At 35.9% G+C, this 24380-nt stretch overlaps 1 protein-coding gene across 5 annotated transcripts in view; it reads right to left on the minus strand.

The window, feature by feature from the left end:
- The window catches only part of FUT8 (fucosyltransferase 8), a 140926-nt gene that overhangs the window by 90199 nt on the left and 26347 nt on the right, over positions 1-24380 (minus strand). For 4 of the 5 annotated variants that reach the window (XR_012775897.1, XR_012775898.1, XM_075502570.1 and 1 more), the window contains one exon: positions 24112-24188. The gene's annotated coding sequence lies outside the window, so the exon portion shown is untranslated. Of the gene's footprint in view, positions 1-24107; positions 24189-24380 lie in introns of all 5 variants that reach the window. The other variant, XM_075502571.1, reaches the window with a different exon arrangement.

A 24380-nucleotide genomic window follows, 5' to 3' on the forward strand; every position in this document is an offset into this window, starting at 1 on the left:
AATTGCAGAAACAATACCCTCCTCCACGGAAATTCTATATATGGACTCATTTTAATAAGCAATGGATAAAGCAGTCTTCAGTTTTACAGTCCCTTTTAACTACTAAGATAATACATTAACCAGAAACATAGCAAAGTAAGAAGTTACCTTTTGTCTTACCTGAACTAACAAACGTCTTTGTAAGATAAAAATTATCTTAGCAAATGAACGGGACAATTATATAAGAGAGAAGGTTTATTTATTCTTGTTTACTTACTGTATTGACTCCACACAACCCTAATCTAATATAGCCACAGTCAAGAATTAATTAAAAAATTCAAACATCAACTCTAACATCAAGCATGATCTTCCTCCAGAGTAGTAAGTTAATAATATACTGATAGCCCTTGCAGAAACCTCATTAAAAAGAAAATAGGAAGAGTGACAATCTGTGGAACCAATATAGTAAAATAATAGACTATGGAATTTAGCAGGACATAATTTATGTCAAAAAAAAGAAAGGATTTCTGACATTTAATTGCTTTTTACACTTACAACCAAAGTCATAACAAAATCCAGGGATTAGGAGTTTAACCTAGATAAATTCAGCTCATGAGGAAGGGGAAAGGAGTTCCTAAAACTGTAAGTGTAAAATAGCTAAAGGAATCAGCCATTGAAACAGATGATTTAATGTGGTAATGAATTCTCGGTTGCTCATTCCCTTTGAATTGAGGCACCAAAAATGCTTACAAAAAATATATAGTAGTTCGATCAAGAGGTTGAAAAGAATTCAGTTGTCTGCCCTGCATTAGTCAGATGAGAGTTGATGAATAGAAATGGCCCATCCCTTTCTTAACGGAACTTAGAACTTATTACGTTCTTAATAGACCGCAGAACTTAATACCCCTAATTCTGTGAAATACTTCTGGAGATCAGTAAACTCTAGAATAAAGAAGGCCAATCTTCTTAGCCCATCAAGCTGCATACCAAAATCTTAACATGCTCAATAGCCACATAATATCGTGAAAAGATAAAGTGCTCAGAAGCTTCCCTGAACAAGAGTTGGTGGAACATCCTGCTGAACTTCACTGCTGCTGGCTGACTTCTTCCAGTAGCTGCGGCTTTCTATTAACCAACAGCCCCTGTGTCAGCATGACCCACTACTGGTCACGTGATGTGATTCTAAAATGTGACTTGCATCTAAACTGCATGTAAGCTACAGATTTGCCATCACTTCTCTAGAAGAATGGACCCCAAGGCACTCTAGCATGACCTAGTTAAAATGTATTCAAACATGCTTACTGATCTTGCTAATCATTCAGACAACCTTTTAGCCACAACAGCCAAACTTTTGATTTTTTTCCTCCAAAAGCCACAAAAAGACTGATTTTAAAAATAAGCTAATGCTCTCCAAATTTTATTGGACATTTCTCTTTCAATCAAGCTGAACTTCTCATTAGAAGCTTAAAGACAAAACAGCTAATTTTCTAACATCACTTAGAAAACACAACGCTAAGGTACCATCTTTCATACTGCATGTGGTTCCACAGCCAAGAAATCCACAAAGTAATGAGATGTTGTTCCCCCCCTGGCCCCCAAGATGTTACTTTGTTCCATAGTTTTGCATTAGAATCCAAATTTATCAGAATCAGACATACAAATGTTTTGTTTTCTGCTTCAGTGTTCTTCTGGGACCAAAGTACAGCTGCCTCTTCTGCCTGGGGGAAGTGCAGCTTCTTATCAGTAGCATAATCTAGATACCTTGGGGAAGGAACAGAGTGGGACAAAAAAGATGAACAGCCTTTAGTTAATATTTGATCTTTCCATTCTTGTTGGTGCTGAAGCTCTCCACTAAATCTTCTCTTCCACCAGCTTCCCCATGTCATTCCTTAATGGCTGCAAACATCAGAAGCAAGATCAGAGGTAAGATCTTTCTTCTTTTGGCTGGCATCAAAGCAACATGCAAAATCTAATAATCAAGAAACTTAACATCAGCCTGTTCACAACTCAGCTGGATGTTTATAAATCAAGATGAAAAACAGGCAGATGAGAGAGCTGCCGAGTTTGTAATAGTTATGCAAAAATGCATGACACTTGGCAGCCACAAGTAAACTGGAGTGCTAGTTGAAACCAGGAGGTTTTGCAAACTCGAAGCATAGCCAAGGCTAAATAGTATTCAGAAGCTGGAAAAAAAAGTCAGAGAATTGAGCTAAAAGCCTTCCTTGTTGCACATGGGAGGCTTGGAGACTGGGTGATTTGACAACCCAATAACAGAAATGCCAGAATACAATTTTGAGTGGGCCACATCAGGGAAAGAATATCTGAAGCGATCATTATCTAAATAATCAGACTTGCTTTGTATCACCATTTTTTAATTTAAATTGAACACTGTGTTTTCTGCAGTACTTTTATTAGAACAAGAAAAATTTTATTGAAGGTTGTAAATACTAATATTGCCATATGATAAAGAAGTATTTGCCTTACATTTAATTCCACTGTGCCACAATATATGTATCTTAACCTGTAAAAATTCCCCTTGTCACTCCAATTTTCTTTTAAACAATATTCTACTTTCATAGATAAAAAAAACTTTTACTTTAGGACACTGAATTTTACACACTACAAAGCACAATAAAGAGATCTGATCTATTCAAGTATGTTAATTCAAGTATAGGAAGCAATTTATGTGCATTAGCATATAGGTTCATGCTGTCTAATTTACACTAGTTTACAGCTTTCATAGAGCTCCATGCCACCAAAACTTGATTGCTTCCTGCATCTGATCTTCACCATCACCATGGCTCAAGTGCACTACTGATCTAAGATCTATTCTTTTATTTAAAACTGAAGAACTGAGAAACTCAAAGTATGTTGTACAATAGTAAGGGTATGACTAAAAGAGGACTGTGAAAGTTGCAAGTCAAAACCTCACATAAAGCTGCCAACAGCTTTTCCTCTCAAAATTGGTGTGACATTATTAAGACAAAATGACAGATGAGTTTAAAATTTACTGAGTTTAACACACCTTTGAAGCTATTAGCTTTTTGTTTAACTCCTTTTATATCAAGTATTAAGATTACACTGTTAATCAGAATTCCCATTTTTATTTAACATAACTATCACTAATTCATAAATTTGCTGTCAAACCACGGTGAGTGTTAGAAACTATCAGCCTTAACTAGTGAGCTATTTTCTTTAATATGCAAGATGGGATTTGTATGTGTGGGTATATATTTAACTTCTTCAACAGAAACAAAAGAAAGTTGTTTGAATTTTTTTTTAACAAAGAATATTTTATTTTATAAACTCAACATTCTAAAAATAAGACCAATTAATTTGTCATATAAAATCTGTAATTATTAAAACAATATGAATACAGTATTGTAAAAAAGGACTTCAAAGCTAAATTTGCATATTTTCTCACATGTAATTCTAGTGAAATCCCATTCAAGTATTTCAGACTGGTAATAAGGAACATAATGCAGGGTTTGAAATATCCTTTTTAAAAAGGTCAAGCATTAGGAAAAACCTACAATCATGTGTTTTTCTTACTGTTTTGTAGGCAAGATTACAATACTATCCACAAAGAAAGCCATTAAATTCATAGAATCATTGTATATAGACCCATTATTTGGGAGAAAAGCAGTGTTTTCACTTGTGGTTAACACTTTGTAATAAGGATGTGACCATACCATGGCCAGCTGCCCCTATGTTTAGCAGTCCTCCAGTAGTATCTCACAGTATCTCTCCTTGAACTTGTAAGTTACACTTCATACATCTACTCTCTTTTATACCAGATATTATCTTCTTGTGACTACTTTCAGTGGAGGGTTTTTTTAGCCCTTCCCTTCAACTTCCTTTATTTCTGAATAGTTCAGCCTAATTTTAGCAACCATATCAAGAAAAAATAAAAGATGCCTATTGTTCCCCACGCTGGTCTTTGAAAGAGCTCTCCATGGTTCTGAGCAACATCCTGCGGGGGTCACCCATTCTGGGAACTCTTGCTGAAGAGTCTGGCTAAGACCCAGCCGCAGATAATAAATCTAGTGCCAGTCTGACGGATTCTTGTTTCAGCAAAGCGAGTCTCTGGACAGAACAACCTAGAAAGGTAAAGGGGAGTCTGGATGGCTTTAGAGGTCAGCTCTACAGGAAGGGAGGAAGATAAAGGATCTACATCTCTACTCCTGAAGTTATTCATAAAAATCAAAAAGCAACAATGAATCAAGAAAACAATAAAATCAGTCTACTACCCCCATTTGAAAATTACAAACTTACAAATAAAACAAATGGCAACAGAAGCTAAGTGGAGGGCAGGGGATTCCCCCTAATGCCCCAAACATTATATACATGATTATCTACCTTGAGGTGTTCAGAAGTGAAGTACTGTTTTTTGAAGTTGGTTTTGCTAAAATCAGAAGATTTTAGACAGAGAAGTACACTGAACAGACTTTTAAAGACCTTGAGCAACTCCCTCTCTGGGCTCATAGGTCAAGGGGCAATGAGAAGAAAGAAAATTGAGACAGAAATGGTCCCATAAGTCTGATAGTAGATGATACCAACATCATTCTTACATGGAGATTAACTTTTTGATGACAGGGATTCTAAAGGATAGAAGAAGGCAGGTTATAACAGTAAGGCGTTGAAGTATGACCCATATAAGATAACAAGCTGTTTAAAGCTAGTGAGGGCCCTATGCTGACATGCCTGCTGAGTGCAAAGAGGATTGCATAACAAAACTAGACAGTCTTTTAGAAAATGCTGGGAAGGAGCTGGTGGCTTCAAGTCCACACCCACTCCCAGAAACAACACAGCAAGTAGCAGAAGAGAAGTCTTTGGAGTACAACTTAAGCTGCTTTACAAAAGATTATAATGACCCGGTTTTTGCTCCCTGTGACACATATAAACCAAGCAGAGAGGTGGTGATGAAGCTTAGCTGAAAGATACCAAACTCGTAGGCTACAGAATTTTTGAGAAGTAAATTCTTACATGCGTAAAAGCTACAGCAAAACTTTTTAAAAGCACAGTAGAACTAACAGACTTGACACAGATTCTGTAGGGCCAAATGATGAGTTGTAACATCACAATTTAAATACAGGACCACAGCAGGAAAGCTAAATGAAGTACATGCATTAGCAGTTACTAGGGAGGAACTTAAACTGATCCCTACACTGAAATCTTTCTTCACAAAGAAGATGACAGAAGAATTCTTGCAGCTTGAAATGTCAGTAAAATGACCAATAACAAATCATCAGGACCAAACCATGAAAACTGTATCCACATACCTATTCTAATGGAACTCAAGCAACACAAAACCGTTAAGAGTTTCACAGTACCTTATCACTTAAGATCCCATAACAAGGGAATAGAATATGACCATCAGTTTTTCAAAAAGGCTCTAAGGAGGACCTGAGAAACAACAGATCAGGAAATATGACTTCTACATCAGGTGAATAAGAGGAAACTCCAATACACATCAGAAATAGTAGGCACATGGATAAACACCAGATAGAAGCTGTCTGGAAGCTCAGACAGTAAGCTACAAGGATCATGGCTGCTTGCTTCCACTTTTTCCACAGATAACTGCTACCGACATTTGAGAAGGACAGGAAAGCTTGTCAGACAAAAGCTCAGATCAAATTAATTTTACAACTGACTGTTTCTGTCTGGATCTTATGTAGCCATGGTCATTGCTGAAAATCTATTCAGGTAAGCGAAGAACAAAAGTGACAGAAATTGCAACAAAATACAGTAAATCAACACGGCCACAGAATTCAGCCCATTCTGATGGAGCTTTGATACAGTTCTTAGAGTTTTCAAGATACCAAAAATAATGATCATGAACTTCTGAAGCACCAAAGTTAGGGAGACTATTTTTGTGTAACAATTTCAAAAGTAATAAGGGAGTTGGCTGGAATGATATATAGTACATGTGCATGCATTTGGAAGTAGGCAGCATGAATGCAATTCTGCAAATATACAACAAACCCACACTGGTGGAGAATTTAGGGCCACCTTTTCCAAAACTAAGTCTTACTGTGTCAATGCTAATAGACATTAAAAGTAAGTAGAGAAAATAAATTTTACTTTTAAGAACACTTTCTCTCACACTCTTCTTTTTATGAAAAGCAGCAGCAAACCATAGAAAGAAAGAAGCCACAATGTGTGACCAGTCATGTGAAACCAGAGAAAGATGAGGGGATATCATACAGCCTAAGCATTTCTACAGAAGAAACGTTATGAAAGTTGTTTGGATGGTAAAATATAACACAAAACCTTTTTACCTGTCGTTTATAAAATGGATTATTTATAAGTATTGGGGCTTACAGGAAACAAACTATTACAAGACACATTTTGTTGGATAACTTTGTTCTAATCAGAGCGCTAGCCATTCCTCATAGCAAATTGATTGAAAAATCCCAATAATTAGTTTTGTAAATGCAGTAATTACTATGCTCTTCTATGAAATAATAAGGCATTATTAGGATAAACACAGTTAAGGGCTCCAAAAGGCAGGCTATTCAGAAAATAAGACCAAAGAAAATTTGTAATTGTTTGTTTCCAACCAGTATAGTTTCCCAAAAAATTATATCCTTTAAAACACAGAAGCAATCTGAGAACATTTACTACAGAAAAAATACTAACATTATAATACATACTGAATGTTTGAAACATTGCTATTTATTCCTAAACAGTTCCTATGCTCAGCTTTAAAATGTCCTTTCTGCAGGCATGCAGTCCCTTGCAGATGAATCAAATACTTCTGTTCATCATAATAAAATAAGCATACATACAAATTGATGTCAGGTTTGAGCAGGAAGGATAGATTAGTTGGCCTCCTGACTTACAAGAGGTAAACTTATTTTTCTGTGGTTTTTATATCCTAATGAAATCTGTGCATGTGAACACATTGTGTTCATGTTTTAATTTACAAATCACACCATTTCACATGTACATTTACTATTTAAAGCATAGGCAGACTGCACTTTTCAAAACAGTGCAATAAATAAAACTGTGCTCACAGGGTGTCACGTGCTGCTGCTATAATTCAGTCCTTCTGTGTTCAAAGGACTCATTGTGCTTGCTTGCACCCCTAACTTAGATCCTAACCCTGCAACGGGCATTAACAGAAGCATTCGTACATACCCAAAGTGTCAGCTGCAACCAATATACAAGAATTCTCAGAAACAAACAAAACAGAACCCCTGACTATTCACACATTTTAATTTTCCAAAACTGGTCTGAGTTATTTCTAATCTTTTCAGAATGATATTCAGTCATCAATTTGGAGAAGAACTATTAAATTTTCCTTTTTTATTTAAATGCATTTGTGTAAGTGATGTCAAATAAATAAACTATTTACTAAATTCACTTGAGGGGGAAACACAAAATACCAACACTGCATTCTCAGTGCAATAGTGCCTGGCCTATTTTCTAATCATGTTATATAGAGTAAAGATTGAGATTGCCAAAACATCAAAACCCACAGGCTTCATTTAAAATTTAAGTAATCGTAAAGCATTACATTTCAAGTCTGTTGGGGGGGGTGGGAGGATGGGGGAGTAGATTAAGATACTAAAACTTGTTTTCAAAGTTCAGGGAACACTATATGCTTTAGATTCTAAAAATTCTTAATGTCTGCTATTCAAATATCCCAGAAGTACAGTACATGGAGAAACAGAAACTGAAAATTAGACAAATAACATTGATGAAATGGTAACTGATTTTCTCCCCATTCTCCATCCATCACCACAGTTTTAACACAATACTACCAACATAACAAGCACTGGAATTCTTTCTTTAGAAAGGAATCCTTATGCTCAATTGAACTGTTCAGATATACCAGTTCTCCAGTGGTTTTTGCCTTCTCCAGATACATATGCTTTTATAAAGACTGAATCAAACAGCCACCAAAATTCTGACTGAATTGTATTTTACAATCTTCTGGTTCTCAACCTGCATAACTTGTAAACAACAACTTGTAAAGACATCAGAATCAAAGTATCTACGCATATCATTACAGTATCTCAGATGCAATTCTAACTCTGCCTCTTCTGCTCATAGTTTATTCAAACTTGAATAAACTTGGACCACACATCTGCTGTTTTCAGATTTTTCATAAAGGCATCAACTTAGAATGAAATGTCATACTAATTTGAACACATTTGTAGATTGGATCCAGTTTTTGAGATGCTGAGCAATAAATTTCACCTGAGGTTGAAAATGCTATGGTAAGTTCCTCTAAAAAACGTTTTATGGTTTCTTAAGCCACCTTTTCAGGTGTTGATTAATACTACATAAATGACTTCAAGACCATTAGTAGCTGCCACTGCATTTATTTGGAGTAGAAACTTAGCCTTTCCCTTTATGCAGTTAAACATGTCGTATGGCAAAAGGAACACTCACACTGAATTTCTTTCAGAAAATGTGTCACAATATTACAGAATCGTATAGGTTGGAAAAGACCTTTATGATCATCAAGTCCAACTGTAAACCTAACAATACCGAGACCACCACTATACCATGTCCCTAATCACCTCATCCAAACGTCTTTTAAATACTTCCAGGGATTTTGTGATAACATTTCTTATTTTTAAATTCAGAACAAAATTAAAAAGTGCTAAATTCCTTCATTAAACCATAACAGCTAAGTTAAATGGGAATGTTGTGCTTTTTTATTTTTACCTAGCGTGGTACTACCACTCACTTCTGTCACTGCTACCTCACCTTTCACTACCACAATATCTGCTCAACACAAGTGAATGTTAAGTCTTTTTGCTATGGTTAGGGTAATGCTTTAGCTGTTTAAAATATTTACAGGACTGGTGGCAACATATTCTACTTCACACTATGATCATCACTCTTCAGAAGCATAAGTGATGATGGACATCAGTGTCCGTATATCAGGAGGTCAAAACTGACGTAAGCTTTCTTAAATAAACAAAACCAAAAAGAAGCTACCTGAATGACAGCCAGATTAATATTGTTACCTATTTACTAAATACATTTCAAATTTATATTGAAGACAGCAACACTGAGGGAGAGTGAAGACGTATGTAATGTAAAGAAAAAATGTAACCAGGCACGTACAAAAAAATTCATGCAATATCACAACATTCTACTAATGCAGTAGCCCAGGGTATTTTTATTAGCTAATTATTTTCAGAAGCTTACTTTCAAAAGCAGATATTTGGCAGAGTATTTTTGTTTTCTTTTGGAAAAAAGGGAGTGATGGGCATATAATTTATGATTGCAAACTGTCACTGATTATTTCACAGAAATATATGTAACATTACAAAAAAGTCCTTTAATTGACATATACAAGAAACAGTACTTCGTACATTTATACAGAATCATATATAAATGGTCTAAATATTTATTAATAGATTTCATAAGATTTCTCTACAAAAAACTCTCTATGCAACAATGGATGGAAGAGAAATTACGTACGCTGAGTTTATCTCACTGAGATATCTCATAGGTGGCTCCAGAGAGAAAGAAAAGATTTCCGATCCAGTTCTTATTAACCCAAAAAAACTCGAGTTTGGGGATCTTTGAGTCATACACAAGAAGTTAAACTTTTAAAAAACGCACATGCAATGGAATACCTGTTTTAAATATACCAGTATACGTTGCTTTTTATAGCAATGATGGTAGATGGAAGTCTAAAATGGCATTGGGTGATCAAAAATTCAACTCTGCCTTTTTTTTTTTAAAAACCAAACAGATCTGTTAACATTTTCCAAACTGCAAAAGGGATTTCTGATGCTAGCAAAAATAATGGTGTACTGACAACCAGAACTACAAACAAAGTCAATGTTTTCATTTGTTTCAGGTTACTAAATAATAATAAGTTTTTAAAGAAACTCAGTTATGCATAAGTATAAAAACATTTATGTGTTGTCAAAACCCAGAACAGGCTTTAAAAATATTATTAGAATATTCATATTACAATACACAAAAAGAAATTATATGTGCAATAAACAGCAACAACTGCCAGACAAAATCGTGCTTCACTGTTCTTTTTCTTAAGCAATGCATATTAAGATCATAACCAAGAAAGCGGCAACATTTAAGGCCATTGCTTTGAATTATACCTTTAATGCAGTGAATTGAATTTAACTCCATCTAAAAGCTCACCCAAAATCTTAGTTTTCCTTGAACCAGAAATGAACCTAAAGTAGTATTTTGACATTTGTTAAACCTGAACCAGAACAAATTGAACTAAACTGAAAAAGTTTGCTGGTTGCTATTTAAAAGTGTACATAAAGCAACATCCATCAAATACAGAACAAGGCGGGGGGGTGTGCAAAAACTTCTTTACTACCAAATTCAGCTTCATGTTTATGGAGTGTAAAATAATTTTTTTAGACTTTTCACATAGTATTCCAAAAGGCTTCCACATACTGCACTGAGTAACACAAATAGCCATATCTTCATGAAATGCCACATGCATTTAGTTCATTTAGTACCATTCAGACTTTTTTTTGATTCATTACCTGACCACTGGAAGACCTCTTCCCTAATCTCCATATGTACTCATTTCTAACTTTCTTCTTCACTCCTAATCTATGTTAGAGAAGTGCACAAAAAGTGACACTTAAAATGTAAAGTTTATGTCAAGATTATTTAGAACCAAATATAATGCTGAATTTTCCTATACAGATTCTATTCAGAAAAACTCAGACACTGCTTTCCAGATAATTTATTCTTATGATGAACTACACATGACTCAGCACAGTTCCTTGAGCAGTATAAGATGAATCTTTGCATTACACTGTTTCTATTATGAAAAATAACCATATATTCCCATTTTTCTATTCCCTTATGGAGTTACAAATTCGCAAAAAAGACTGTTTCTCTTTTCGCAGCAGACTTTCATTTTTCTAAAAGTGATTGTTGAAGAGCCTTGCCAAAACAGTCAATTTAATTATAGTTTATTGATCAGGTCACCTCTACATTGGCTCTTCTTCAATATACCATACTTAAACACATATCCAATAACTCTTTTTTCACAGTTTCTCCACATTTACTTGGTATAGAAGTTAAACTTACAGATCTTTTGCCTCAAAGACCAGCTTTGGAATTATTTTAAAATAAGGTTCTATTAAATATGCCACTTTCTATTTTTCTGGTACGGAGACCAATATAAGTAATAGTTACACAACAAAGTCAGTTCTATATACACATATGAATAGGATTTGGTCCTAGCATAGAACTATAGCCAACTAAGATAAAGCTATATCCTACGAAAGAAGCACATTACCAGAGAGCAGTGTGGGCCATCATTTCACAGTTCTGCTGAGGAAGCTTTCCCACATGCAATACAGGCTTTTGGAACTGTTTGGCATAAGCTTTTTTCCTTAGGTTTTTTTGCTAGTTTGCTTGTTTGTTGATTTGGGGGGTTTTATTGTTTTATGTTATGCTGTCTCTTCTCTCCTGCCCCATTCTCTCAGATTTTCTCTGCTTGACAAAAAAGTGTATTATAGACCAAAACTGCTGAACATTAGGATATAAATAAAAAGGCATGAAACCCAATAAATCATTGTAATCACACACCATCAAAACATTCTTTACATATTCATAGTTCTGATTATTCTAGAACTGAAGATCATTTTAAAATGTTCAGGAGACCATCATCAATAATAAAATGAAGGGGGGGAGGGGGTCAACTTATTCTGACAATAAAGAAAGAAAAACATTAGGTTCCCCCAAACACTCTGTACTGCAACCAGTTCTACCAAAATGATCCTAAAATAATTCAATAATTCTCGTATTTGATATTAAAAAGTAAAATAAAATAAAATAAAATAAAATTTTAGCAATTACCTGTTTTTTACCTTGCTATAAAATAACTTGTCTTCCCTGCTTGCTTAGGAAAAACGTATTTTTATAGTTCATTCCTTAGTGTTGTATAATAAAATGATAGGTGGGGAAAGATTAAAAAAACCAAACAAATAAAAAAAAAAAAACCCACACATAACAGAAAAACCTAGACTCCTCTCCAGAATTTGTCTGCATGAACTGGTCCAGAGAAACAGGGGGGAAAAATGGCAAAATTCTTCTTGCCTTGAAGAACCCTGAACAAGCAGTCACACTGAGCGGATTTAGGTGCTGAAGAAAGATAATCAATTCATAAACACAACAGTCTTTCTACATGAATGAAACACTTGATTACTCATCATAACAGGCTAGGAGTTAGACTGAAATCAAAAGAAGTTACAGCATTAAGCAGAGTAACAGAATAAACTGCATTTCAGAAAAAATACTGTAGGTGTGTACAAAAAAGAAAACAGGAAAAAGCATTTGTTTATACTATGCCTGCTAAAAAGAATATAGATTAAAAATTTAAAAAGAAACCAAACAAAAAGAAAGCTTTCCTGTGTGCATATGGGCACATACCATGCTTTAAGGTCACTAAAGAAATGGCACAGATTAAGATCCTGTTGAAATACAAGACATTAACAGAAGTAGCTGGCAATGACTTAGTGAGTGTCTGCAGGGAAAAGAGATTTGGAAGAAGCATACATGTATGGAAGTACTAAATTGCAACAAAGTTCTGATTATTTTCTGTATGAAATTATCAGTTAATTCTTCTGATGCTTCTTTACAGCCTGTTTTGAGTCTCAGTACATACAGAGCTGGAGAAAATCCATAGATTTTAGGAAATCATACAGAACCTACTGATTATATTTGGCATGCACTAGGAAAAGATCTTATGCTCTCTGCCATCAACTGCATCTCCAGATGATTTGTTTACAACCATTATTAAATTACTAAAAAGTTGATGCAAAGAAATAAATGAAATCCAGGCAATAAGCAATCCTTCAATATAAGGCAAATGGGGGAAAACCCTCAAGTACTGCCAAATTTGAGGGATTTGCAGAGTTCAAGCCTGAAATATCATTGCTCCAAAAAGGCATGCGGAAGAAATAAAAGCAGAGTGAGGGGTGGAGTGCATATGTTATTAAGATACCCTCTGAAGCCATTAGAATGCATGAACTGCATTCCACTAATTTTCTGAACAGAGCTGGAGTTTTCCTTTTTTTTGACCTCGCTTTGTGCTATGGTCCCTGCATCAAAATAATAATCCACTCTAATATATGTTGCTGTAAAATGCTCCCAAACTCAGAGATTATTTTACACTGGTCACATCCTAGCAACATTCCCTGGAATACTGCTATTGTACTGAACAGCCAAAATTAAATATAAGCTGCTAGCTGAAAAATCTAGGGATCAGTTTAATAGTTCTGATTTAGTGATTTTGTAGTATGTTCAGGGTACATGTAAGTGCCATTAATTTTGACTTAAAGTGTATGCTTCAGAACAGAAGCAGTTTTCAGAAATGTACCATTTCAAATATATTGTGAAGCACTAATGTAGAATGAATGTTCCATTTTCAGTTTTTGCAAAATAACTTCAGAAGTATCGGCATTAACTTTTACCCTCCAACAGAGCTTAGTAATTCAGGTTCATGATGCAAATCATTTCATAACACAACACATTTTAAGAATTTTCTGTTAGTTAATAGTAACAATTATGAATTGAAAAACAGAGATTCCAGGTATATGCAAATTAGTTTTCTGGAATATCCCAGGAAAAACAGGAAACAACACTATAAAACGGTAAGAAAACATGGAGATCAGCAGACTGAAAACAACTAGATGAATCAGTCATGAATGGAACCAGTGAGACAAAATTACTGTAAGCATCTTTAATGTGGATGTTCATTTAAAATAGAAATGGTTTAGTAACAGAGAAATACAAACATCATAAGATATTTTGAGCAAAATAACTTAAGAACCTATTCTAATAGTATTGCTACACTAGAAAAAGTTTTATTCCAGAAAGCATCAGTTATGTACTACTATTAGCAGCAGTATCATAACACATATATGTTTTCGTAAATATTCTGGCTCCTGTTCACAAAGTCTTGTAACCACAGAAAGGTGCGCAATACAGTTGAAGTTCCAGAGCCTTCTTTGTCACTGCCTAAGATATGATTAATGAATTGTTTTACAATGCTCTGTGGGATGCTAATCACAGCATTCAGGGAATTATCAAAACTCAGAGTCCACTTCCCACAACTCCATTCATTGCTTTTCAGTGTCCCCTTTTTAAAATACCTGTGGCTCACCACACCAGTTTTCATTCTGCCACCCTCCAGAAGAAACATGCATTCTTCTCAGATGAGTGTTATGCACATCTAACAATAGGGTACATAATTTTTCCATATTTGTTTGACTTCAACAACTACCAAATCATGCTGAAATGAAGACAAGATAATCAAGAAGAAAGGATGCATGATACAGATGGTGCACAAAAATCACCAACTGCTGCAAGCATTCATTGACCAGCTGCACAGTGCTGAGTGGTGCTTTTGGGTCTGTGAAAAAAAGCACCAAGTTATAAGATCATTCACTGTTACAGTTATAGGACAATCAGCAATCTCCTCGCACCCTTCACATTACATTCATGCCAAACACGACTGCCATGTAACACCACTGACAACAAAATCAAAGTCATTTGACAATGGGGCAAAATGGAATGATTGCCCTCCGGAAGTTTGCAAACCCAGACTACTATCAGTCACCAGATCATCTACTTGAAGAGAAATACAAAGTAAATAGCTATCATCACATACAAAGAGCCACTAAAAACATGACCTCCTGTACAGCACTACAACTGTAATGTGCAGGAAGAAAGAACAGTTTAAGACAATGGAATTTCTAAAACATGATCGATCAAGAAGAAGGAGACATATAGCAGTTCTGCCTTCCTAAGCCAATCTTAAGTGTAGAAGGGAAAGGAGTACTTTTCTATGGTTAAAAAAAAGAATAAAATCAATACTAACATGGTTGGGCAGGAAGGTGCAAAAAGCAGTCTTTTAAAAATAGGACTTTGTGAAAACATTAGTATTTTTCCTGGAAAGGCACATATTCAGTGGCAGAACTGTAATGCCAATATTTATTCTGAAGGAATCTACCTTTAGCCTGACAGGTGAAATTCTACATGGTGTCTAAAGAGGAGCAAGGAGCAATACAACTACTGCATAAGAAGATGCAACATGACCCTTGAAGATGCATTTGATTGGCTGAAAAGGAGCAGGTAATGCCTTGAGACACAGATGGATTTCACAGAATTTAATATTCCTGTTAGCGTTACACATTGTATTTTACATAGTACTTGTGACAAAAATGTTACCAGTAATATGCTGACTTTGGTAAGGGTATGTTGATAACCTGTTGGCAGAGGGGAGTATGGTACTGAGAACTGAACTGGGATTCCCCTATAATATTCTGTAACATGTTTTTTCCCTAAGCAATAAAATGAGGTCTCAGTTCCATCTGCAAAGCCAATGGCAATCCTTCTTCCTTTTTTCCGTCTAATGTGGACATTCTACCAAATAGTCTTGTTGCACTGCCTTTAATACATCATGCCTCCCATCTCTGCTTGCCAAGTAGCCTTTTTACCACCAGAGAAGCTTGGAAAATAATTTCCTAAGCTATGTCTCCCCTTCTCCTAATCAAAGTCAGTCTTTCGGGTATCTGATACCTCAATCAAAGGCCACTGTCAGAAAGCACAGATTTATTTTGTTCACATTAAACAAGGGGGAGTGGGGGGGAGAACACAAGTACCATTACATTTTTCCTATGAGAATCTCTCCAAATTAGATCAGTTTGTTTCAGGAGTGGTTCGTCACCACCCTCAAGAGAACTGTATACCATTCATCATAGCTTATAGATACCAAAAGGCTGCAGGGTGAAATGTTGAGTAGCTGAAGACACAAATGTAGAAACAGTGCACTAAAACCAGCCAAAATTTCAGAGGCAGTGGTGATTATGGCTGCTGTATGATACTGAAGGCAATCATGGCAAGCATTATACTCAGCACCAGTGAGACCGCACCTCGAATACTGTGTTCAGTTTTGGGCCCCTCACTACAAGAAAGACGTTGAGGTGCTGGAGTGCATCCGAAGAAGAGCAACGAAGCTGGTGAAGGGTCTAGAGAACAAGTCCTATGAGGAGCAGCTGAGGGAACTGGGGTTATTTAGTCTGAAGAAAAGGAGGCTGAGGGGAGACCTTAATGCTCTCTACAACTACCTGAAAGGAGGTTGTAGAGAGGTGGGGGTCAGTCTCTTCTCCCAGGTAACAAGTGATAGGATGAGAGGAAATGGCCCCAAGTTGCACCAGGGGAGGTTTAGACTGGATATTCAGAAAAATTTCTTCACCGAAAGGGTTATCAAGCATTGGAACACGCTGCCCAGGGAAGTGGTTGAGTCACCATCCCTGGAGGTATTTAAAAGACATGTAGATGTGGCGCTTAGGGACCTGGTTTAGTGGTGGACTTGGCAGTGTTAGGTTAATGGTTGGACTCGATGATCTTAAGGCTCTTTTCCAACCTAAATGATTCTATGGCATGGAAAAGGCAGCTGCTCCAAACTTTTCTGACACAGCACAAGAAGGGGAAAAAAAAAAAAATTTTTTTTTTTAAAAAGAAACTCCTTTTGTACTATTCATATTTCCAGTTTACCTCCCAAATCTGGCTTAAAAATCAATTAGTTTGGCCAACTAACTTCTATCTTGCTTTCAAAGAGTATTTCAGATCTCCAGTGTATTTTATTTTTATGGTGTTGGTTGTGACATATTTTTGTTTGCAATTAATCAATTTGGTAATACATAACCAGAAATTCTACTTGGTTGCCAGAATACAATAGCTTATTTAATTTCATGGGCTTTTTAAGGCCAACTAGGTTTTTAAGATGCTTTGAGAGCTAGTTCTTTTGTTTCCTTTTCTTATCACATACTCAGAGCTACAACCAGAAGATGTTGCCAGGGAGGGGAGGGAAAATGTCAAGCTTCCATAAGAACATAAAAACAATAAATACAAGCTACCTCCCTGAACTCACTTCACCCATTCGTCGGGCCTCACGTTGGTATTCAAAGTCTCCTTGCTTTCTCTAAGAGGCTGTATCCTCTGGTACATTCCCTTTCAGTGAATTAATTTTCACAGATGTTACTATGGTACCCTCTTCTGAGTCTTGAAAGAAATCCACTTTCTGGTTGTAATGTTCCTAATGTATTCCAAACAGGGATAGCATGGATCTGCATCAGAAAGTCAAAAGCATGGACAGCAGCACCAGCATTTTAGTTATTCTGTTTTCTTCTTCTGGTTGAAGCCACCTTATCACCCAACTTTTCATCCTTTTCTTGGTTCTCTTCTTGTATAACTGTGATATACACAGAGGTATTCCTGCAAGTACTCAGTAGATGGGGTTGCGCTTTTTTTCTGCCCAGTGGAAGGACAAGAGGCAGACAGACACGATTTGGAACACAGTAAATTCCAGCTCAATAAAATAAAGGAAAAAAAATCCAAACCTATGAGGACTGTCAAACACTGGAGTAGGTCTCAGATAATGTGGAATCGCTATTCTTGAAGATACATAAAACCAGACTTGAGCAAGCTGCTATTGAGGGGTTGGACTAAATGGAAATCCCTTCCAACCAGCACGATTCTACAATTCACACGTGCGGAAAAGATCTGTGCAGTTGACATTACACAGACTGCAGCAGGAAAAAAGTTACCCAAAACACATTGGTTAATTTTAAAGACAACAGCTTGATTCCAATCACAGTAACCATTAGGCAATTGAAATTGTAGCCAATTGCTGTCAAAACACACTGTGAGGAAGGTCAATGAAAGATTATTTCACAAGACAGGGAATGTGGCATCTACAGAGTGAAACAATGTTAGCAGGAGACTTTTTTCATTTACAAAACAATTTTGTTTAAATACTAGATTTGGCTTTATCAGCAAAACCTGAATTTTGAAACTGAGACATGCAAAGCTACCATAAGTATTATTCCTACAAGCAAGATGTTGAATGGTGGGCTTTGCTACAAATCTACATTTTTCCTATTTCAATAAATAGGTTTAAAAATCATGGCCATATCACAATGAGGTTTTTAATAAAAAGCTTATTTAAGTTCAGCCATTTACAAGCCTATTTTTATATATTATAAGTTAAGGCTAATTGCAGTAGTCACAATGCTTTCTGAAATTTTTTTGAACTACATACTGCTAGGGTTAATTTTAAAAGCCTTTGGGGGGGGGGGGGGGGGGCCGGATTTGTTTATACGGACTGTATTAATACTGTCTCCAACATAATCCCAGAAATTGATCACTGAAATCCAATGATCATTGAAACTTTTTCCTATTTTTTGCATCAGAACCACACAAGGTAAAATGCATATCTTTTACTAAAGCCATCCACATGATTCAAACACATTAAATGAGAGAAAATAAATGATTCCCAGATAAATTGCTCAACTAGTTAGTTACCAAACATGTTTGTTTTCAGCTCTTACCAACACCCATTCATATAGGATTAAAGTACAAATCTTCAAAACTTCTCAAGTAACACCTCAATAGAATAGGCTTCTTAAATCTCTAAAATGAGATACACTTTCCCATAACCTGAATGATTCTTATAGCTCTTTTCTAAACCCCTTCCTACTTTCTAAGATTATTTCTGAAGACTAGACCTCCAACCTAGCCATAATATACACATCATGGTCCATTAATATTGTATACAGCAGTAACACCGCCTCCCCTACATTCCTCTTACTGTTGTTTTATTCAAAAACACTGTCTCTAAACCTGTAAGTGCAATCTACAATATTAGTCTCTAGACCTGGGATCATGCATTTGGCTCTATCCAAATACAAGTTGTTCAAGTAAGTTTCAACTTGCCAAGCATTTTAACAGTTAGGGATCTCTTTCTACCATTAAAATTACTGTATCTTTAAAACTACAACTTTTAGAGATTTATTAGGAGCAATATATTCTCCCCAAGAGTTAGCAAAGACAATGACCAAGAACCCCCTGCCATGCAGCCTTAAGGGAACCTTCCCTAGGGTTTGAAAGTTCGCTGTTTACTGACAGTTTTTTGGATTCATTAACCAATTTTAATATAGTTAACGTGAGTCCCAACAAATATCTTCAGGGAAAATCAATCTGATTAAAAGACAGTATCATTAGGATCAATTTCAAGTGAACCACCCTATAATTAACCTGTGTCCTGATCGGGTTTTTCTCTACATACTGGCAAGGTATCTAATTTTTCTCCTTCCCTTTAGACTTGGGTTATTTCAAAATTTGTTTAAAAATAAAAGAGGTCACCAAAGAAAAAAAAAACAAACCAAGACTGAAGTGCAAAAACAATTAAATGAAGATTTTCCTATGCTAACAGGTTCTGCCAATTTCTGAAGTGTTTATTAGCCACCGTTTAACATAATCCAAACATAGACACAATAAAGTAGTACTGAATTATCAGTGTAGTATGATTATATCATTAAAAAAAAAAAAAAAAAAACAAAGCCAAAACAACTGCAGACTATTTCTATATTGTAGATGTAGCCCTGGCATTTATCCACATCCTGTTCTTCTCTCCATGACAACTACAATTTCTTCTAATAAACAGCAAAAAGTGGGCAAGACTAACACCCCCAGTCTATCATTTTATCTAAAATGATAGTATTACATAAAAATTCATAATTCACAGATACTTTCGTCAGAATTGGCTACACCAACTCTCTGTATTTCATATTAAAAAACACAAAAACCCCATTCCTCACCTATTTAACTGCAGGAACTTGTAAAGCAGGAAAGATATTCCAGACAAAATAGACTTCCTCTGATCTTGTCTCCTTAAACAATTTGTCAACACTTAGTTTTAGTTTAGTGTAACAGTCTAATCTCAGACATTTAAAATGGTATAGATTATCAATGATATTTGAAATCTGATTTTTCAGGCACTATAAAAATATTACTAATTTATAGCTAAATAATATCCACCAGGTTACAGTCTCTAATTCTGCCAAATTTACAGTCAATGTTTTAGGTTTGGAATATTTAAGTTTAAAATTAGATGCATTCAAGATCAAAAGTTACTTAGTCCATTGGAAGAAAATATTTAAACTAAAAAAAATTTAAAAATAAAAAAACTTATTGTAATATGCAGAAAGAGATTCTATGATGCTTCTGGGCATCTTTTGCAAAAAGCTGTTCTCCCCATGCTCCACTCACAAAAGAGATAGCCAATTAAGGAAAAAAAGCAAAAGCTAGAAACTAGGCATTAGATCATAAAATGTAATAAGGTTATCAGGGAGTTATTAGACCACCCCTCTCCTCTAAGATGAGATCACACATGCTCATGTGCCTTACTACTTTTTACGAACTTCCGAAGACAGACATATCTCTTCCCAGTCTATTGCAGTGCTTCACAAGCCACACTGCATTAATCTCCACTGCTAAAAATGCAAGCTTATTAAGTTTTGTGGTGTTCCAAAAGACCTGGAACAGCAGCACTTACTCTCTTTATTAAATCAGCCTCAATTTTTTCCAACCTCTTCCTCACAGGTCATGGATCCAGTGTTCTGATCGTTGGTACTATTGTCTTCTGGACTCTCCAATTTGGCAAGGTAGTTTTGATTTGTTTGCAAGTATTAAGTGTGTGGCTCAAAACCAGACACAATGAGCTAGTTGACTCCATTTCTACCCTAAGTTGAGCAGAGGGATTTACACAGTGTTTTATGACAGTGCTTCCATTTATTTATCCTGGTACGATGTTACATTTTCAGAACTTTTTTTGTGCACGATACTGTTGACTTACGGTCAGCTCTTAACCCTCAATCTTCTTCTTCAGAACTCTCAATCTTTCCTTATTCTGCATTTGCCTATTTTATTTTTAATTTAAAAGCAGTATTTTAAGCTTGCCCTTAATGGCTTGTATCCCATTTTTCCCAGATCATTCTAGTTTGTTGGTTCTTGTTAAATTCTAATCCAGTCTTCCAACTTCTCTGCAGTCTCTCAGCCTGGTATCATTTTTCACTGCAGTAAACATGTAAGTCAATGGATACGTTAGTAACCTCTTTTCTTGAGAAGGAAAAAGACGTGAAAGACTGTTTTTTGTGCTGCTGCATCAGAACTGACTTATATAGAATGCACTTTTAATAAAGAATATATTTCAGAGTGCCAGCCAAGCAATAAGTAATCTTTCAAATAAGAATCCAAGCTAAATGACTATCAGAATAAAACAGTGAACTGAAGCCAAATGTTAGAACAAGAAACAGACTTTGCTGATCCTCAGGCGAGGGGGAAAGTAGTAACCAAGAAAGACAGTGGATACTCCAGAAACACAGATGGATGGTCCAGCTTTGATCCTGATAAAAAGGGCAGGGCTAGATCAGCAACATACCCTTCTGAAAAGATATTTTCCTCTTCCATCAGGAATCATATGTTGATCTATTTAGATATGTAGAAATAAAGAATATCTATCCAACGTTTCAGGTGCCCCTACAAAAAACCCTAAAACTCAAAATATAAAGGCCTTTTGCAGAGATTAGTTTATCTTCAAAAGCCTGTCACATATAAATCTAACTTACAGTATGTCCAAGAAAGGATAAGAAAATGTTTCAGAACATAATAAAAAATGCCCAGTTGATCTTTTTTTTTTGGTAAACTACAAAACTGCAGTTCATAGATGGAATAGATTAGACCAAGTGTGAAATATGATGTGAAAAAAAAAAAGGAAAGACTACCATGGGAATGTGTTTTTACATGGGGGGGGGGGGGGGGGGGTGGGGTGGGTGGGTGTGGTCAAGAAAAAAAATTAAATAGGTAGATAGATTAAATACATTTTTTTCCAGCCAGACTGTGACAGCAGAAAATAGTTCCGAATGCAGTTTGTTATGCAATCTGACAGGAAGCAGGAATCCAACACAATCCATAGATTGCATAATCAAGTAATATGGGAAAGGTATCACCTTCGCTCTATTACTTAGTTACTTGCCTCAACCTACGAGCACTACCTAGATCCTACCTAGATATTAAGCTCAAATCAGCTTTCCTCCACTGCTCAATCCCCCTTAGTAGTTGAGCAATGCATACAAAACCACTGGCCTAACTAGTGCCCCAGACACTGCAGTTTATATATACCTGCACAAATCCTCTTAATTATCATCCCGCACAAATTGAACAGAAAAGGCAAGAAAAGGTTTCATACAGTTCTCAACCACTGTGCTTTGTCCTTGCTAAAGGAAGGACTGCATCTCTACAAAAGATGCAACCATTGCCACAGTTTACAGACAAATCAAGGTAGTGTGGACACAGTACAAAATGAAGCATAAAAACTAAGCATAAGCAAGCATATATGCATTCATCCACGCTCATATTTAAATAAAAAAAAAATTTTAATTTACAAAACCGTAAACTAAGATACAGACAAATTGCTGTATTATGTAACATCATGTACAAGGGACCAGCCAATTCTGATAAGAAGTGAGGTTTGGACAAGTCATGCAAATTCTTCATATGTACTTTTAATTCATTTCGAGGGCCTGGAGCACACAGATATTTCACATGGAGCTGGGGGTGGGGAAGATTATTACAGATTTTTTAGTTATCTGCTAAGATTTTTTCCCTCTGAATCAGTGTTTCTATTCGGTATCGACAGGTCGCTCCTCCTAACAGCAAGGGCTGGGAGGGATCCAGCGAGACTAGCCAGTTCTAGTCTAAAACTCTCAGAAGCCAAATCTGTTCTTCTCCAAAGTCAAATTGTCTATTTCCAGCCTAGCAACTTTAACACGGCCTTACCACAAACTGCTGGACAGATCCACTGACTGGCTGCTGCCTAAAGGGACAGGTTATGCTCCCACACTCTTTGCTCCTGCCTGCCGAGTCTCATTTCTTCCTTTACACCCCTTTAAACTTTCTGAACCCTTGTCCGAGCTGAATCAACCCACAAACCAGGAAACAAAACTAGCCACCTTTTTGGTGGGTTTGTGAGATAAATCAATTAATTGGTTTCAGCAGCAATCAGGTAGAGAGGAGAGCAGGGTTCAGGAAATGGAAAAAACCCCTTTCAGCAACAGTAAGCAGTTACAACAGCCAACCCAGTTTCAAGAAACCTAACTGTAAACTGCATGCTTGGAAAGCTACCACCATATTCTTTGGCCTGGCCTGGCCTGTTCTCATGTTCTGTCCTCAGAACATCATTTTAAATCCCATATTTTTTTTCAAAACCATTCATAGAATTCTTAAGCTAACAAAGTACTTCAAGAGTTATGACTGTATAAATAAATCATAATAATTGAGAGTACTTTAGATGTCTTCTGCTTGACAACCATTACTGAAGTTGAGTGAACAGTAAAAGCATCTCATCTGTGACAAATTTGCTTGAGCTGTTAGTCTAATTTATTCAGCTGTGAAAGTTCAAGAAACTTTCACAACCTTCTTATCCTTACCATAATTAACAATACTGATCGTAACTGTCTTTTCTACAGTTGCATCAAAAAAGAGTAACATCATAACATGGTTGGTTTCCAAGTTCACACCTGAATTCATGTTTCAGTGAAGTTCATTCTTTAATCAACTTCTCAAAAAGAAGAGAGTTACTTTCTTCTAAGATTTATCTTTTATGATACATTTATTTATTTATTTGAGTATTACAGTACTTGCATAGACCTTCAAAAACATAAGAATCTGTAGTATTAAGTTTTTGATACTCATCACGATTTGAGAAAACCTAGCACTGGATCTAGGATATCCCAGAGCACACAATAGTTTCCAGCCACAACAGCTTCGTTACTTATAACTCTCAGAGAAACGTCATGGAATAGGGCCTGTGCCCAACTTCTGCAGAAGTACTGTTTATCTCTGAGAAATACATGTAATATCTGCAATACAGATGAAAGGGCCCAAAAATGCTGCCAAAGAATAAGGTCTTTGTACGTAAGACAGAGGATACACAATGAATCTATCAAAGAAGATTTCTCTTTCTATCAAAGAGATCTCTCTTTTTAGACGTGAGAGGCAAAGAGGGGAAGGGAGAGAAATGGATGTAAGTAGAAAAGAAGTGTCTGATTGACCCAATTTTGTCAGTGATCTGACATAAAAGCAAAAGACCTGACCTCTCTTTCACAAAGTTTGCTTTTTCCAGCTGACAAGGATTTATCAACAGAAGGGCAGTTTTCAGTTGCTGTTTAAGTAGCACACATCTTTATCTAGTTTCTTTACATCTAGTTTTTGTCCCAGTGGAGGCAACATCACAGAGGAAGAGAAGTACTTACTTACCAGCAATAATTATTGTTCAGATTAATACTTTTGGAGACTCTTTTTCCTCACTTTCATGTTGAAGCCTAGGTAATTTTCTGAAAGTACAAGAGGAAAAGAAAATCATTAGTTTTTATCCTTTTTTATCTTTATCCACATTTTCATCCTTTGACTATTATATGCAGCATTCAAGAGATACATGCAAACACCCTTATTAAAAATATTGCTCAGAATTTTTATATGTTTTGTGATTAGATGACTTTTAACAAAACTCTTATGAAAACAGAAGT

This window comes from Mycteria americana, chromosome 5, assembly GCF_035582795.1.
Source record: "Mycteria americana isolate JAX WOST 10 ecotype Jacksonville Zoo and Gardens chromosome 5, USCA_MyAme_1.0, whole genome shotgun sequence".
In the NCBI taxonomy this organism is placed as follows: domain Eukaryota; kingdom Metazoa; phylum Chordata; class Aves; order Ciconiiformes; family Ciconiidae; genus Mycteria; species Mycteria americana.